The sequence below is a fragment of the Berghia stephanieae genome, chromosome 1 (genome assembly GCF_034508935.2).
Source record: "Berghia stephanieae isolate SIO BIC M18660-M18661 chromosome 1, UCSD_Bste_1.3, whole genome shotgun sequence".
Lineage (NCBI taxonomy): Eukaryota > Metazoa > Mollusca > Gastropoda > Nudibranchia > Aeolidiidae > Berghia > Berghia stephanieae.
The window spans coordinates 85,435,849-85,451,247 of record NC_088360.1 but is presented as its reverse complement, the minus strand read 5'-3'; positions in this window follow the sequence as shown (position 1 = coordinate 85,451,247).

Here is a 15,399-nt window from a genome sequence, read left to right as displayed (position 1 = left end):
TTATTATTATTATTATTATTATTATTATTATATATTATTATTGCTATTATTATTATTATTATTATTATTATTATTATTATTATTATTATTTATTATTATTATTATTATTTTTATTATTAATATTACTATTACGAATGCTATTTTTACTACTACAGTTCATGCCACTTTATTGCACATCAGTTAATCACATTACTACTACTACTACTACAACTACTACTACTACTACTACTACTACTACTACTACTACTACTACTACTACTACTACTACTATTAATACTACTGCTGCTACTGCTACTTCTACTACTTCTACTACGACTACTACAGTGTGCCTACTCTTTTAAGCTCTTATTTATCACTTAGAGCATATATTATTGCAAATAAACTTTTGCATTTTCTTAGCGAATATAAGAAAAGCTTTCTTTTAATTATTCAATGGAAATAGATTGTGTGCTGCTTTAATGAATATATTTTAAATTTAAGAAAAGAGAGGGATCTGAGCTAAGACATCATCCATCTCAATCTTTTCACATTTAAGCGAAAATTCTCTTGCAAATTGTTTTCATTAAAAGCATAAGAATTATGGCAATATATTTCCTCTACAAAGTAATTCTTGTAAAATTCTATAACTGCATGTTTGTGGTAAGAAATGTCATTTTCTTTAAATATTTTATAAAGAGTGGCAATATAAAGGGCAAATAATACTATCTGGTCATCTTTTTTAAATTGGCGTGGAAAGATCTAAAGGTGTTACAAGCGCATTATATCTTTCAAAGAAAATAAAATACCCCCCCCCCCAAGAAATAAAGGCCTAAAGCAAAATAATAAAACAAAAAAAAAACCCAAAAAAACTAACCCACAAAAGAAAACCAAAAAAAAACAGAATAAAAACAAACAAAAACAAAAATCACAAAAGAAAACAAACAACAATAATAATAATAATGACAAGACATGCAAACAAATTACATCACAACAATAAAGACAAGAATAAACTTAATTAAAAGTTATATCAAAAGAGGAATCATTAAAAAGACATGTATGAAAATATAAAAAATTAGCGCAATATTAAAGAGATAAACTGAATGTGAAGCAGAGGAGAGGTTTATTTGTTTCTTGATCACGTTTTCAAAACCTTATTGCAATTTAATCAATTTTACCCTTTGATTGGCTACTTTCTTCTCTTCTTTTTTGCTATTTTAAAGGATTGTTTTAAAGATTATCATAATTATTTTTTAAAGATGATTTTTGAAAATTGAAAATATGGTTGCTGATTGGATTTTGGTGCTGATTAAATTGAAATGCTAAAATCTGAATGTATAGTAAACTTATTGTTTTATATTCACTTATGACATTCTATACAAATTTACATGGTGTTTCAAAAGTATGTATCACGTTCTAGTTCTATGGACCTATCAAGCAAATATTGTTAAGTTCTTTTTTATAGGAGGGGGGGGGGGGGGGTCTTTTCTTTTCTGTAACTTTTGGGAAAGGCTAGATGATATACAGATCAAATCTTCTACAAACTGTTAGAGGAAAAGTTTGCACGTTCAGACTTATTGATTCAACGGACCATTGCAAGTATAGGCAATATGTATTTTCCAAATGATTGTAAAGCGCTTTGAGGTTTCGGCATTTAGCACTATAAAAGAACACTTTATTATTATTATTATTATTAATGATAGGTAAATCCCCTTCGGGCAGGAGAACATTGGACGCTTGGGTCAGTGGATTCTACATAGGGCTCCATCCATACTGTTTCTTCCCTCCTCATATATCATTTGCCCTTTCAATATTCGGGAATGAAACCATTTATTTTCCATGTGGACGACACACACACAGATTTAATGTTTTATGAATATAGATGACACTGTTACTGTTGGGTTTTTTAAATAATGCTCATTTTGTAACCATTTAAGCGTCTCTTTTGGTTGAGATCCTATAGCAATTTCAGTGTTGGACTTTTACATGACTTCAGACTAGTTACAAGCATGGCACTGCAGTATGAACCTTACTTTGCATCCCAAAGGTACCCGGTTTGAATCGCTGCAGCACTGTGTGGCCTTGAGCAAGCCACATCACCCTTGCTCACTTTGTGGCACTGCTTTTGTGGCTGATGCCTGGATTATTTCAGTCTTCCCCTAAAGAAAAATGTTCCATAGATTTTAGAATTTTATATTTCTTTTGTATCTACTTCTGTTGAACCAGTCTTTTTTGTCCTACGATTTTCTCTAACGCTGAATCGTTAAATCTAGTTTCACTATTATATCATCTTGCTTTTTACTGGTGATGAAATAATAAAAAGTGTTTTGCAAGTGCAGTAAAACCCCTAAAAACAACAAATTATCATCTTGGCATTGAACGTATCCCGATGATGATGGTTAATAATGCTTTTATTTGTTTTACCCAAATTTGTTGATGAAAAACATTTCTAGAAATTATTGTGCTCAATTGTTCATTTGCTAGTGATGCCATAAAATTTGTAATGTAACAAATACTTTTGGAACACTGTGTATTGTTTATTTGATTTTATATTATGACAATTCAATTTGATTATACATTATGACAATTCAAAAACTACACACCCTGGGTGGAGTTCCTGGCCTCCCATAGTGGGCAGGTTGGCACTTACTGTTTCTTCTATCCCACTATATCTGTTTTCCAACTGTCTTTCTGTTTTTGTCTTGGAATGAGATTATTTGGTTTTGTCCTGGCCCTGGCCGGATACCCTGACTAAGAGGGAAACAGTCAAATGTATAGTTAGTTTTGGGGGATGATTTTTTTAACTTGTAAATCATCTCTCTGTTATGCGCTGTATTATGTTTCGTTTATGTATTATATATGATTTGTAAATATTTGAGTGTATTCCTTTTAGTGGAGATCTGTGCTTTTGTCTGAATGAGACTTTTAGGTGATCTCAAACTAAGTGCTTTGATAGTGTGCTCTTGGAATCTACATCTGTTTTCTATTTGAACCAATTCCCCTTTGTCTTCCTTTTTCTTGTGTGCTTTAATTGTAATTCTACAATTTTTAGCTATACCATTGTCTTCCTTTTTACCGGCACTGATATGACCTAAATGTGTTGCAAGCGCCGCAAAACCCTTAAAAACAACAACAAACAAACAATTGTGTCTTCTATCCCCTTATAGCTGTTTTTCAATTTCCTTTCTGTTTTTGTCTTGGAATGAGATTACTTGGGTTTTGTCCTGGCCCTGGCCGGAGTCCTGGGCGGGGAGGGAAACAGTCAAATGCATAGTTATTGTTTTTTTGGAATTTGATATTTTTTTCCTTGTTAATCATCTCTCTGTTATGTATTATTATATTTGTTATTTTGAATGTATAATGTAAGCATTTGACTGTAATCCTCTTTGTTGGATCTTGTGCTTGTGTCCGTATGAGATGTATAAGTGATCTCAAATTAAGTACATTGGTGGTATGCTCTTGGAATCTACATCTGATCCCTATTTGTTCCCAGTTCCCCTTTATCTTACTTTTTCTTGGGTGCTTTAATTGTAATTCTAGAATTCGACTCTCCGTTTTCTTCCTTTTTACTGGCGCTGATATAACCTAAATGTGTTGCAAGCGCCGTAAAACCCTTAAAAAACAAAAAACAAACAAAAACTACACTTAAAAGCGAACCAGAAAAAAAAAGTAAAAAAAAAAAAAAAGAAAGGAATTTTAATTAACTGTCTACGTACATTCAAATGATCACTTTATTCAATTATTGTTAGAGAATCTGGATGACCTGAAAGATAAGTGTATGTACAGTATGCTTTTGTTTTCAATGTGTCAAAATGTTAATAAAAACTTATACTTATATATGGATCCAAGTAATTGTTTCTTCATTTTTATTTTTGGGTGATGGGGGTACTAAATAATTGAATCTTATTTAATATGAGGCAATATGAATATGAGGGCTTTGTAGTCGTGTGTCAGGATACTCATCTATGATCAGGTAGGTCCGTGATTCAAGTCTTAATGTGGAAACACGCTACAGTTCTCTCTAAACTCTCATTTTAAAAATTTGTTTTCAAGGTTCCTCTGTTAATTGTTTTGCTGACGAAGGGTTTGCACCTGAAACATATCCTTTGTTCTGTTTCCATCTTGAGCCTTTTTATTTTCACCTTTTTGTTAGTATTTTTGCTATCCCAGGCTTCAGGTAGCCCCTTGTTCACCGCTTTAAGCATGTTGAGTGGATATTACTTTTTCTAGGTGGGGACTCTTACCATGGTGGACAGAGAGATCAGTGTTGCTGTCTTCTATCCTCCCCTATATTTCCTTTTCGGTTGCTTTGTGTCTTTGTCTTGGATGAAATCATTTGGTTTTGTCTTGGCCGTGGGAGGTGTCTTTGACAAGGAGGAATACTCAAATATATACCGGTATTATTAGTTTTGGGAGATGACATCTGTTTTCCTTGTAAATCATCTCTCTTTTAATATATTGATAAAGGTTTATTTTCAATGTAATAAATATTTGACTGTATTCCTCTTAGTGGGATCATGTGCCTGTGTCTCGATGAGACTTTTATTGTGATCTCAAACTACGTACATTAGTAATATCTGGTTAGGATCCTTTGACCTCTCATGGTGGGTAGGAGGTCCCGCTGTGTCTTCTATCTCATTATATCTGTTTTCCGAGTTGCTTTCGTTTTTGTCTTGGAATGGGATTAACTTAGTTTTGTCCCAGCCCTGTTTCCCTCCCAGTCAAGGACTTCAGTCAAATTTCAGCACACTTAAATTCTAGCACTATTTGCTGCTAACTTTTTGGCTTCTCTTGAGAGTATGCTAGAATCCAGCAAGTACTGTATATTTCTGAGCCATAAATTTGCAGTATATCCTGGAATCTTCTGTGTAGGAATGAACAGTAAAAATGTTTATTCTTTTGATAGAACATTTGTCCATCGCAAAGTTTATTCAACTTGCCATATTTAACAAACCTTGATTGTGATTTTGGTCAAATGACTTGGCATATATATTATTCCTTGGTACCCCTTCTACTCTCAGGTTGAACTGACCCCCCATCGTTTGCAAGTTGGCCTGATGCATTTATCTATTCATGATAAAGAATTCTTTCCCTAAATTATTTCTTTGTCTGTATTGTTATTGGTAATTATTGTCATTTTTTTTCCATTAATGGCGCATAATCTTCTGGTTTATCTCAAAAGTAAAAATTTGTATCAACCTCAACGTCTTAAAATTGAATATAGATTTTGGACCGTATTGATGCCATATAATAAAGTTTTCTTCTTTAAGACATATAAAAACTTCTCTAAAACCACTGTCATAAAATTACAGATTTTATGCTATTAGATATGTAAACAAGTTAAGGATGAGTTCATCAGGTTTTCAAAAAATTTTGTGCTGATACGGTAGTTCTGGATAGTTTTTATGCGATCATGTCATACTAGTTCCCGAATAAAACCAACTCACTTTAACTGTTAGTTACAACTTCTGTTGTATACATCAAATTTTGAATTTATGATTTATAACATAATATCTACATAATGTCACAATTACTGAAGACTGATATGAAATCTTTAGCTTTAAAGCATTTGAAATGGTGATTATTTATTCAAAATTGTCAAATCAGCAATGAATGTTGTCTATATAAATTTGAAAAATTGTATTTATCCATGAAAGTTTCACAGAGCATTATAAGCTCTTAAACGATATGATGCGATACGGTACAAAATCTTTATCAGTTTCCCTCCCGAGAAGAAGTCTACTTGTATCTATCCATTAAAGAGGACAATAATATGGAACTTGGAATTTCACAATAAACCCTGAGAAGAGGGTTATCGAAATGCAGCCGAGAGTTTTCCAGTGTGGAAAAGGATCCTAGACAACTTTGATATGGATATCATCCAATGATGTATGGAGCTGGGTGAACGTTAACATACAGCCGACAAAGGAATAGATGTCTGATAATTCGGATAGAAAAAGGCTCATTGTTATTCTTGCAGGTGTTGAAGATACTAAATATTTAGAAGGATGCCATGCAATTTTTTATTCTCTGCATATGGAAGGTAGAGACTATCATTCTGGGGTCAATGCAGAGGTGTTAAGACTTGTTAAAGAAAAGTGTGCTGCCTTCCCAGAAGCACCCAGAAGTCTTGTAGTGGACAACGCTACCATTCTTCAAACAGTTTTGAAAGCATACTGCCTTATCATGGAGTTTAGATACGATGTGCGACTACACCAAATTTACTCTCAGAAACACACTAAAGCTCACAGACGAGGCTATGAGTGATAATATAACAAGGGAAGACTGGAAAATACATATTCCAACCTTCACAAATGGAGGAAAATTACATTTCATTGGATAGAGTGATGCCTCGAAATCATTCTGTTGTTCCATTTCTCCTCTTTATCATCCTTGTCATCAGAATGTCCAGTATTTTTATTATTTTTTTTTGTAGTTGTTGCTGTTGAACACATGTATTTTTGGAAACACTGTACCATGAATTCATGAATTTCTACTTTTGACCACTCTACATTAAATTTATGTAATCCTATGTGGTATAAACACAAGCAATTTCTCAAAATTTTGCAAAAAAAAAGTAATGCTGGGAGTGTGTAATGTTCACTTTTACTTGTATTCATCATGTAATTTGTATTGATAGTTACAAACCGTAGATGTCTTATAGTTAGGGATTGCCATTCGTCCCTTCATATTCAGATAGTGTATGCATAGCGAATAAGTTTCAATTAACCGATCATTCCATTAAAAAAATATGTTCAAAATGGATAAGCGGAAAATTCATAATTTTGATTCTGTAAAACATCTATGAGTTACGATTCTTACCAGTTATTGATTTTAATATAGCTGTAATAATCGAAATCATTTCCTAATGTTTTAAAATTCATGAAAAAATATTTTTTTAATTAAGACAAATTGATTTAGAGGTTCATTAAATTTTTTACAACTGAGCATTGAGGGACAGCTGAGGAAAAGAAGAAAAAGCTTTACCATTTATTAAAAATCTGACTAAATAATTATTTATTTGCTAGCATTTTGAGTGGATCCCCTTTGTAGAATTTTATGTGACACTTTGGTTGTCCTAAGACTGTGCACGTGTAAATTACTGGTGGAATGGGCATTTGTGAACGGATTCCTCTTGTCTTCTCATTTTTTAAATGATGAGAAATGATTGAATTAGTGGAAAGCCAGAAGACAACAGAACAAAAATGTGACCCATTGCCTCAAATAGGCAATATGTCAAAGTGATACTAAGCTGCTAGAAGCTAGCGAACGCATCTTTTTGTTTACATATATATCCAAGATTTTTTTCAACTGGAGGACTACGAAATATTTAGTCGTCGATCTGTTTTTTTCAGTAATGTATTTACGTTTTTATTGCTTTTTTTTTTGTTGTTGTTGTTGGCCGAAGAACGATTTTGAGCCCAAAACGTTCCGTATTTGTTATTTTGTTCTATTTTGAAGCTGTTATATTCATTTTTGTTTAATGCTTTTATGTCAGGGTGGTTTAGATGCTAAAAATGGCATTAACAGTCAATAATATGACTTGTTTTTTGTTTAAAATTTTAGTTTACATGTTTTTATAAAAAAGAATGAACATAGTTTCCTTAAGTACATAAGGGTAAAATTTCATATAATATATGATCATACCCATTAAAAATTCAGTTTTCTACATCTGGTCCAAGCCTACATAATATTAGTGGGTCACAAAAATTAGTGTCTTTTGGAGCAAAACCAGTGACCCAACTGGAGCAGCCTCATCTGCCTGACTGAAAGAGATACAGCACAGCTCGCGCATAACAGCCTCGGTTGCAGTGGGAGCTCGGCTACAATATGAAATTTAAAAATCCCCGTTTTATAACCTATGTAATTTATATAAATCATGCATGGCTATAATGGGGAAATATTTCTTGGAACACAGCTATAATAAGGGTGTGAGTCTCAAGTTTAGATGCACTTGAGAAAAAAAACATACTCAAAAAGAAAACAGGGGAGCACAAATGCTACGTATTACTTATAGGGAACGGAGATGAGATGGGAGTAGGCAAATGGCAGTTACTGCATGCACTATTGACGCTTCTCTGCATACTTGTTTATTTGTTTATAAGGGTTTTACAGTGCTTGTAACACATTATGGTCATATCAGCGCCAGTAAAAAGGAAGAAAATGGGATAGTAAAAAGTTCTAGAATTACAATTAAAACATCCAAGAAAAAGTAAGACAAAGGGGAATTGGGGACAAATAGGGATCAGATGTAGATTCCAAGAGCATACCATCAATGTACTTAGTTTGAGATCACCTATACGTCTCATCTGGACACAAGCATGGTCCCCACTAAGAGGAATACACTCAAATGCTTACATTATAAATTCAAAATAACAAATATAATAATACATAACAGAGATGATTTACAAGGGAAAAAATATCATCTCCCAAAACTAACTATAAATTTGACTGTTTCCCTCTCAGCCAGGACCAGGACAAAACAAAGAAATCTCATTCCAAGACAATGGCAGAAAGCATGTTGGAAAACGGATACAGGGAGATAGAAGACACAGTATGTACCTCCTTGCCCACTATGGAAGGTCAGGAACCCCACCCAGTCCCTGCATACTTTGTTAATCCAAGATGACCCAATAAAATGCGAGTGAGAGACGCGTGATGACCAATCAACATGTTGATACACTTAGGCCTAAAATGTTATGCATATATTGAGGGATGTGCGTCTTATGACTGATAAGGTAATTATGCCAAGTGAGATGGTGATGAGCTCTATGTGAAGCCTGAGGCGAGGACTGTGCGCTAATTGAGTGTTGAAGTGCAGTTAGTGTCTCTCAGTGGTTGGAATGGGTGAAAAGCAGAGGAAAGGAAGAAGGTAGAATTTACCACTATCCCCTAAGTTTTCTGTAACATTGAAAAATTCTTCCAGTTCTTTCAATTCTACTTCAATCTCCTCAACCTCGTCTCTCATCTCCCCTCCTAAGTACAAATCGTTCTGAAACAAGTCAAGTTCATCAACCCCCTTCTTCTCGCTTTCTCACCACCACTGACAATCTCCCCCTCCGTGCTTGTCACTTTTCTCGCAGGTCCATGAACGTCTTTTTGTCCTTGTTTTGTTGTTTGTTGTTTTTAAGGGTTTTACGGCGCTTGCAACACATTTAGATCATATCAGCGCCAGTAAAAAGGAAGAAAATGGGATAGTAAAAAGTTCCAGAATTACAATTAAAACATCCAAGAATAAGGCAGACATATGGGAATTGGTTCACAAGGGGAACAGATGTAGATTCCAAGAGCACACTATCAGTGTACTTAGTTTGAGATCACTCAATGTCTCATCCAGACACAAGCACAGGTCTCCGCCAAGAAGAACACACTCAACTGTTTACAAAGCATACAAACGTAACAGGAAAAATAATACAGTACATAACAGAGAGATGATTTACAAGGAAAAAAATAGCATCTCCCAAAACTAACTATACATTTAACTGTTTCCCTCGCAGCCGACAAAACCAAGTAATCTCATTCCAAGACAAAGTCAGAGTGAGTTGGTTGACAGATATAAGGGGATAGAAGACACAATAAGTGCCTCCCTGCCCACTATGGGAGGCCAGGAACCCCACCCAGTTTTTGTCCTTGTAATAGCACTTGAGTCAAATTCTTGCACCCATCTACTATTAATCCCCAATTGTCTTTCCTCTCCACAGGTCTCTGTGCTATTTGAAAGTGAGGACCCCATTTTCGTCTTCGCCTTCATTTATTTTCATATCCCTCTTTATCTTTGGGATAAGAAAGCTTCCCCCTCTTGTGGGTAGAAGACATTTGGATCAGAAAGCTTCCCCCTCTCATGGGTAGAAGACAAAGGATCTATTATTATGTCCTCCTCCGTTGTCCCAGTTGCAACCAAAGAACAAAATGTTTAATAAACCAATTAAATAAGTGGTGATATACATACGGATTGAAAACAACAAACCAAGAAATTGTCTGTAATATAGTCCAATGTCACAACGAAATTATAGTAATCCAAAAAGGGAATAATAAATGTTGAAAATTTAAAAACTACAAAACACATCTAGCCTGTTAAGAGTCAGGTGATTCTATTCAATTGTTCCCAATTTGGAATTGGTATATTGCATTGTTCCAACCCGCCTTGTGTCCTGAACTTAGCCACCGAGTCTCTATTTTGCTATGGTCCTGAAGTTTGTTTTTAGTTTTTAAGGGTTTTACGGCGCTTGCATCACATTAAGCGCCAGTAAAAAAGGAAGAAAATGGGATAGTAAAAAGTTATAGAATTACAATTAAAGGCACCCAAGAAAAGGTAAGACAAAGGGGAATTGGTTCAAATAGGAAACAGATGTAAATTCCAAGAGCACATTATCAAAGTACTTAGTTTGAGATCACCTAAAAGTCTCATCCATACACAGGCACAGGTCTCAATTAAGAGGAATACACTCAAATGTTTACAAATTATATATGTTGTTTGTTTTGTTTTTAAGGGTTTTACGGCGCTTGCAACACATTTAGGTTATATCAGCGCCAGTAAAAAGGAAGAAAATGGGATAGTAACAAGTTCTAGAATTACAATTAAAGCACCCAAGAGAAAGTAAGACAAAGGGGAACTGGGAACAAATATGGATCAGATGTAGATTCCAAGAGCATACCACCAATGTACTTAGTTTGAGATCACTTATAAGTTTCATCCGGACAAAAGCACAAAATCCAAGAAAGAGGAATACACTCAAATGCTTACATTATACATTAAAAATAACAAATATAATAATACATAACAGAGAGATGATTTACAAGGAAAATAATATCATCTCTCAAAACAATAACTATGTATTTGACTGTTTCCCTCCCAGCAGAGACTCCGACCAGGGCCAGGACAAAACCAAGTAATCTCATTCCAAGACAAAGACAGAAAGCATGTTGGAAAACAGATATAAGGGGATAGAAGACACAGTATATACTCCCCTGCCCACTATGGGAGGTATTGTTGTTTTTGTTTTTAAGGGTTTTACGGCGCTTGCAACACATTAAGGTCATATCAGCGCCAGTAAAAAGGAAAAAAAATGGGATAGTAAAAAGTTCTAGAATTACAATTAAAGCACCCAAGAAAAAGTAAGACATAGGGGGAACTGGGAACGAATAGGGATCAGATGTAGATTCCAAGAGCATACCACCAATGTACTTAGTTTGAGATCACCTATAAGTCTCATCCAGGCACAAGCACAAAATCCAACAAAGAGGAATACACTCAAATGCTTGCATTATACATTAAAAATAACAAATATAATAACACATAACAGAGAGATGATTTACAAGGAAAAAAATATCATCTCCCAAAACAATAACTATGCATTTGACTGTTTCCCTCCCAGTCAAGGACTCCGGCCAGGGTCGGGACAAAACCGAGCAATCTCACACCAAGACAAAGACAGAAAGCAAGTTGAAAAACAGATATACGGGGATAGAAGACACGGTAAGTACCTCCCTGCCCACTGTGGAGGTAGGGAACCCCACCCAGTATGGGAGGTATGGAACCCCAACCAAATTATATAAAATACGTAAACAAAACATAATACAGTACAGAAAGATGATTTACAAGGAAAAAAAAAACATATCCCAAAACTAACTATACATTTGATCAGGAACCTCACACAGTGGTCCCCCCGAAGTAAGTGGAGGTCACAATAACAACGTCTGATTTATTCAATTAAGGAGGTACTTAGGGAGGTAACTCAAAATGTGTTCCTCATGATTTTTAGGTGTTTTTTATTTCTATATTTCCCTCAGTATTGCTTCCCTTCAAATTCTGGATGTATGGATATAACGGGACTCGGCTACATCAGATATTTTTTGTTAGTTCTACCATTCCCGTTGTACATGAGTTCCACTGTAGCGTCGAGAGTATGCACTTGCACTGAGCCATCAACCACTACTAAAAAAAAGTAGTTTCAAACTCATTCCTCTTCGATCAGTAGAAAATTGGCCACATGGTCCTGGCTGGATACCCTGGCTGAGAGGGAAACAGTCAAATGTATAGTTAGTTTTGGGAGATGTTTTTTTCCTTGTAAATCATCTCTGGACCAGTAGCTTCATCATCATTTCAAGTCTTCTTAATATCACCTAAATATTTTCCTCTATATGTGATTGTGTGTCTTTAATCTGGGAGGGGACCACTTGGTCTTGCCTAAACCCTGCATGGATCTTGTGCTGAGGGAAATACATGCATTAATCTTTTTTTTATCTTGAAAATCATCTCCATTATTGGTTATGTTAGTGTTCGGATTTTACTATAATGATTATTTTGCAACCATCTGAGTGCGTCACTTTTGGCAGAAATCCTATGGCTGTATCAGTGTGGAACTTGTAGATAATTTCAGAAAAGCTAAAAAGGTATTTTGCTCTTGGATCTATTTCCAATTTCTGTTGAAGTAGTCTCTCTTTGTCTTTTGTGCTTTACTTTGATTTAAATCTATTGGCAATTTCATCATCTTTTTTTACGCTCAATTGACCTACAAGTGCGGCAGTAAAAAATCTTTCACAACAATAAACCCATCTGAGGATTCCATCTCAGCAAATAACTGACAGGGCCAAATAAAACCAAATGGTCTAATTCCAGAAGAGAGACAAATCCATATGAGAATCCACATACATAGCCCAAGAACATCATATTTTTCCTGCTATAAAAAGAATTCCACCACTAACACTGAAGATATACTCTCTCTCTCTGACACACACACACAACACACAGAGCTGTGAATGAATGAGCACATACATACAAACACACAGGTCATTTACATGAAAAAAAAAAACATTCTCCAAAAGAAAAAAAATATGTTCACATGACTGCCTTTTCCCCGTCAAAGGATCTCAGAAATGGCTTTGATAAAAACTTTGGATGTATTATTTTAGGACTATACCATAAAGCTACTTGAAGTTGACAAAAGTTCCTGCAGTAGCATCTACCAGCCATCAAAACAAACAAAACAAAAAAGAAAGAAGAAAACAGTAATATCAAGTTTTGTTTCAGTTTTTGTTTTATCAAAGTTTTCCTACCAAGAAAGAAAAGAGTCTACAATGCCTCTGTAATATCTTGATTGTCTTTATAAAGAATATACATATTACATTGAAGAGAGATGCTCTCACTCATAGTGAGCACGCATGTAACAAAATCAATATAAAAATCAAAGTAACAAAAGATAAAATTTCGCGATGAGGTTTTCCCTTTTTCGGCATTTTCACACCCAAAGTATTAAAAACAAAACACAAGCAAAAACGAAAACAAAACAAATAAAAAAACAACAAAAAACAATTATAAAAATAAACAGCAGTACAACTAGGCAGCTATTGTAAACAAAGGGTGGCAAACAATGGTTTTGATAAATATCAATTAATAATTTGATAGAGCAGGGTGATCAAAGAAAACGCACTGTCACTTTTAAAATGAGAAAATATACATAATCGGAAAATGAAACCAAAATGAAAAAGGATTTATGCCTTACCAAAAATAATGTATGAAATAAAAATTTGATCGAGGAAAATTAAACCCTGATTTAAACAATGATAATGATTCAGTATGAAATCTTAAGAATTTCATTTTAGAAGAAGGTAACAAGTCATGTTTAACGACCTTGAGAAAAAAAAAGGGCAAACCCCCCCTCCCCCCCCCCCCCCTCTCCGGAACAAACAAACCGGCAATCATTTTGAAATTGTGGGATCCTTTTATATAAAAATGTTTCATCTCTCTGCATACCTAGTAGAAAAAAAAATAGATTGCTTTTCTTTGATCATTGTGTATGGTCAGGGGGAATGCATAAGTATATATTATACATTTAATTCCAATGTACAAACGTAGATAGCAAAATCACAACAATCACAACCTCAAATTTGGTCAACAAGTTTCTCCTCTTTCTTACTAAGTTTAAATGTCATGATGCAATATTACAAAGTCAAATCTATACAACCATACATTTTGTGAGGGCTCTGTTTCTCCCCGATGTCCCTAAATTTCCTTCATGATTTAAAAGCCTTTACAAAATGTGAATGTTGCAAAAGGGCTTGAACCTTCATTTTCAAATCTACCTGCAGCATTTTTACTGGATCCTGAAAATTAAGAGTCTAGAGATGCATGTCTCTACTTAACAGTGTCATTAAAAATCGCAATTCTTAATACATCAATTGGTTTACTGGATACAATATGTGCTTTACCATTTTGTGGTGCGGCATCGTCTTTTCATAAAAAATAAACCCAGTAAAGGTAATAATCGCACTGCTAACAAACAAGGATAGCAATACAGAATCAATGACCAGGTATTCTTTTAGGTCAATCAGAGATGAGAGGTCAGACTGGGAGCACCACGGATGGGAGAGGAAACCGAATCCACTCAGTTCACAGCTGAGAAGGTCACAGCTGAGAAGGTCACAGCTTTGAAGCAAGAAAATCAGAAAATATACATACTATCATGATTTGCTAAAACAAAAACAGAATAACAAAATAAATAAATAAATAAATAACAGGCATTTATCATATGTGAGAGAAGATATGCTGGATATGCTACATATGATACAAATATACAATTTAAGATTCAGATGATTGATGATTTAGGCTCCAATACGTAAAATAAAATTTTACTAACTGGGCAAACACTCAAAGATTATGCCGTGTTAAAAAAAAACATGATTAGATAATGATAAGAATTTACAGCAGCACTCAATGTATTGGATGCAAAGATCAGTTGGCAGAATACTGGAATTGTTTACAATAGATTTTTTTCCCTTAGAACTTCTCTTCCACCCAGCAGTCTGTTCGATTTAGCACCGTGATAGAATAGCGTCATATCAAAATAGAAGCTGTTGTTTGTTTGTTTTTAAGGGTTTTACGCCACTTGCAACACATTTATGTCATATAAACGCCAGTAAAAAGGAAGAAAATGGGATAGTCAAAAGTTCTAGAATTACAATTAAAACACCCAAGAAAAAGTAAGTCAAAGGGGAACTGGTTCAAATAGGAAACATGCAGATTCCAAGAGCACACAATGATGTACTTAGTTTGAGGTCACCTCAATGTCTCATCCTGACTCATGCACAGGTCCCCACCATAGGAACACACTCAAATGTTTACAAATCATAAATATGTGATATTTAATATAATACAGTGCACAACAGACAGATGATTTACAAGACAAAAAATATCATCTCCCAAACCCCAACTATACATTTGACTGTTTCCCTCCCAACCAGGTATCTGGCCAGGGCCAGGACAAAACCAAGTAATCTCATTCCAAGACAAAAACAGAGAGCATGTTGAAAAACAGATATAGGGGGATAGAAGACACAGTAAGGGCCTCCCTGCCCACTATGGGAGGTCAGGATCCCCCCCCCCCCCCTCTAATTATTAATGTGACATGATAAAGTTTGGTTCCA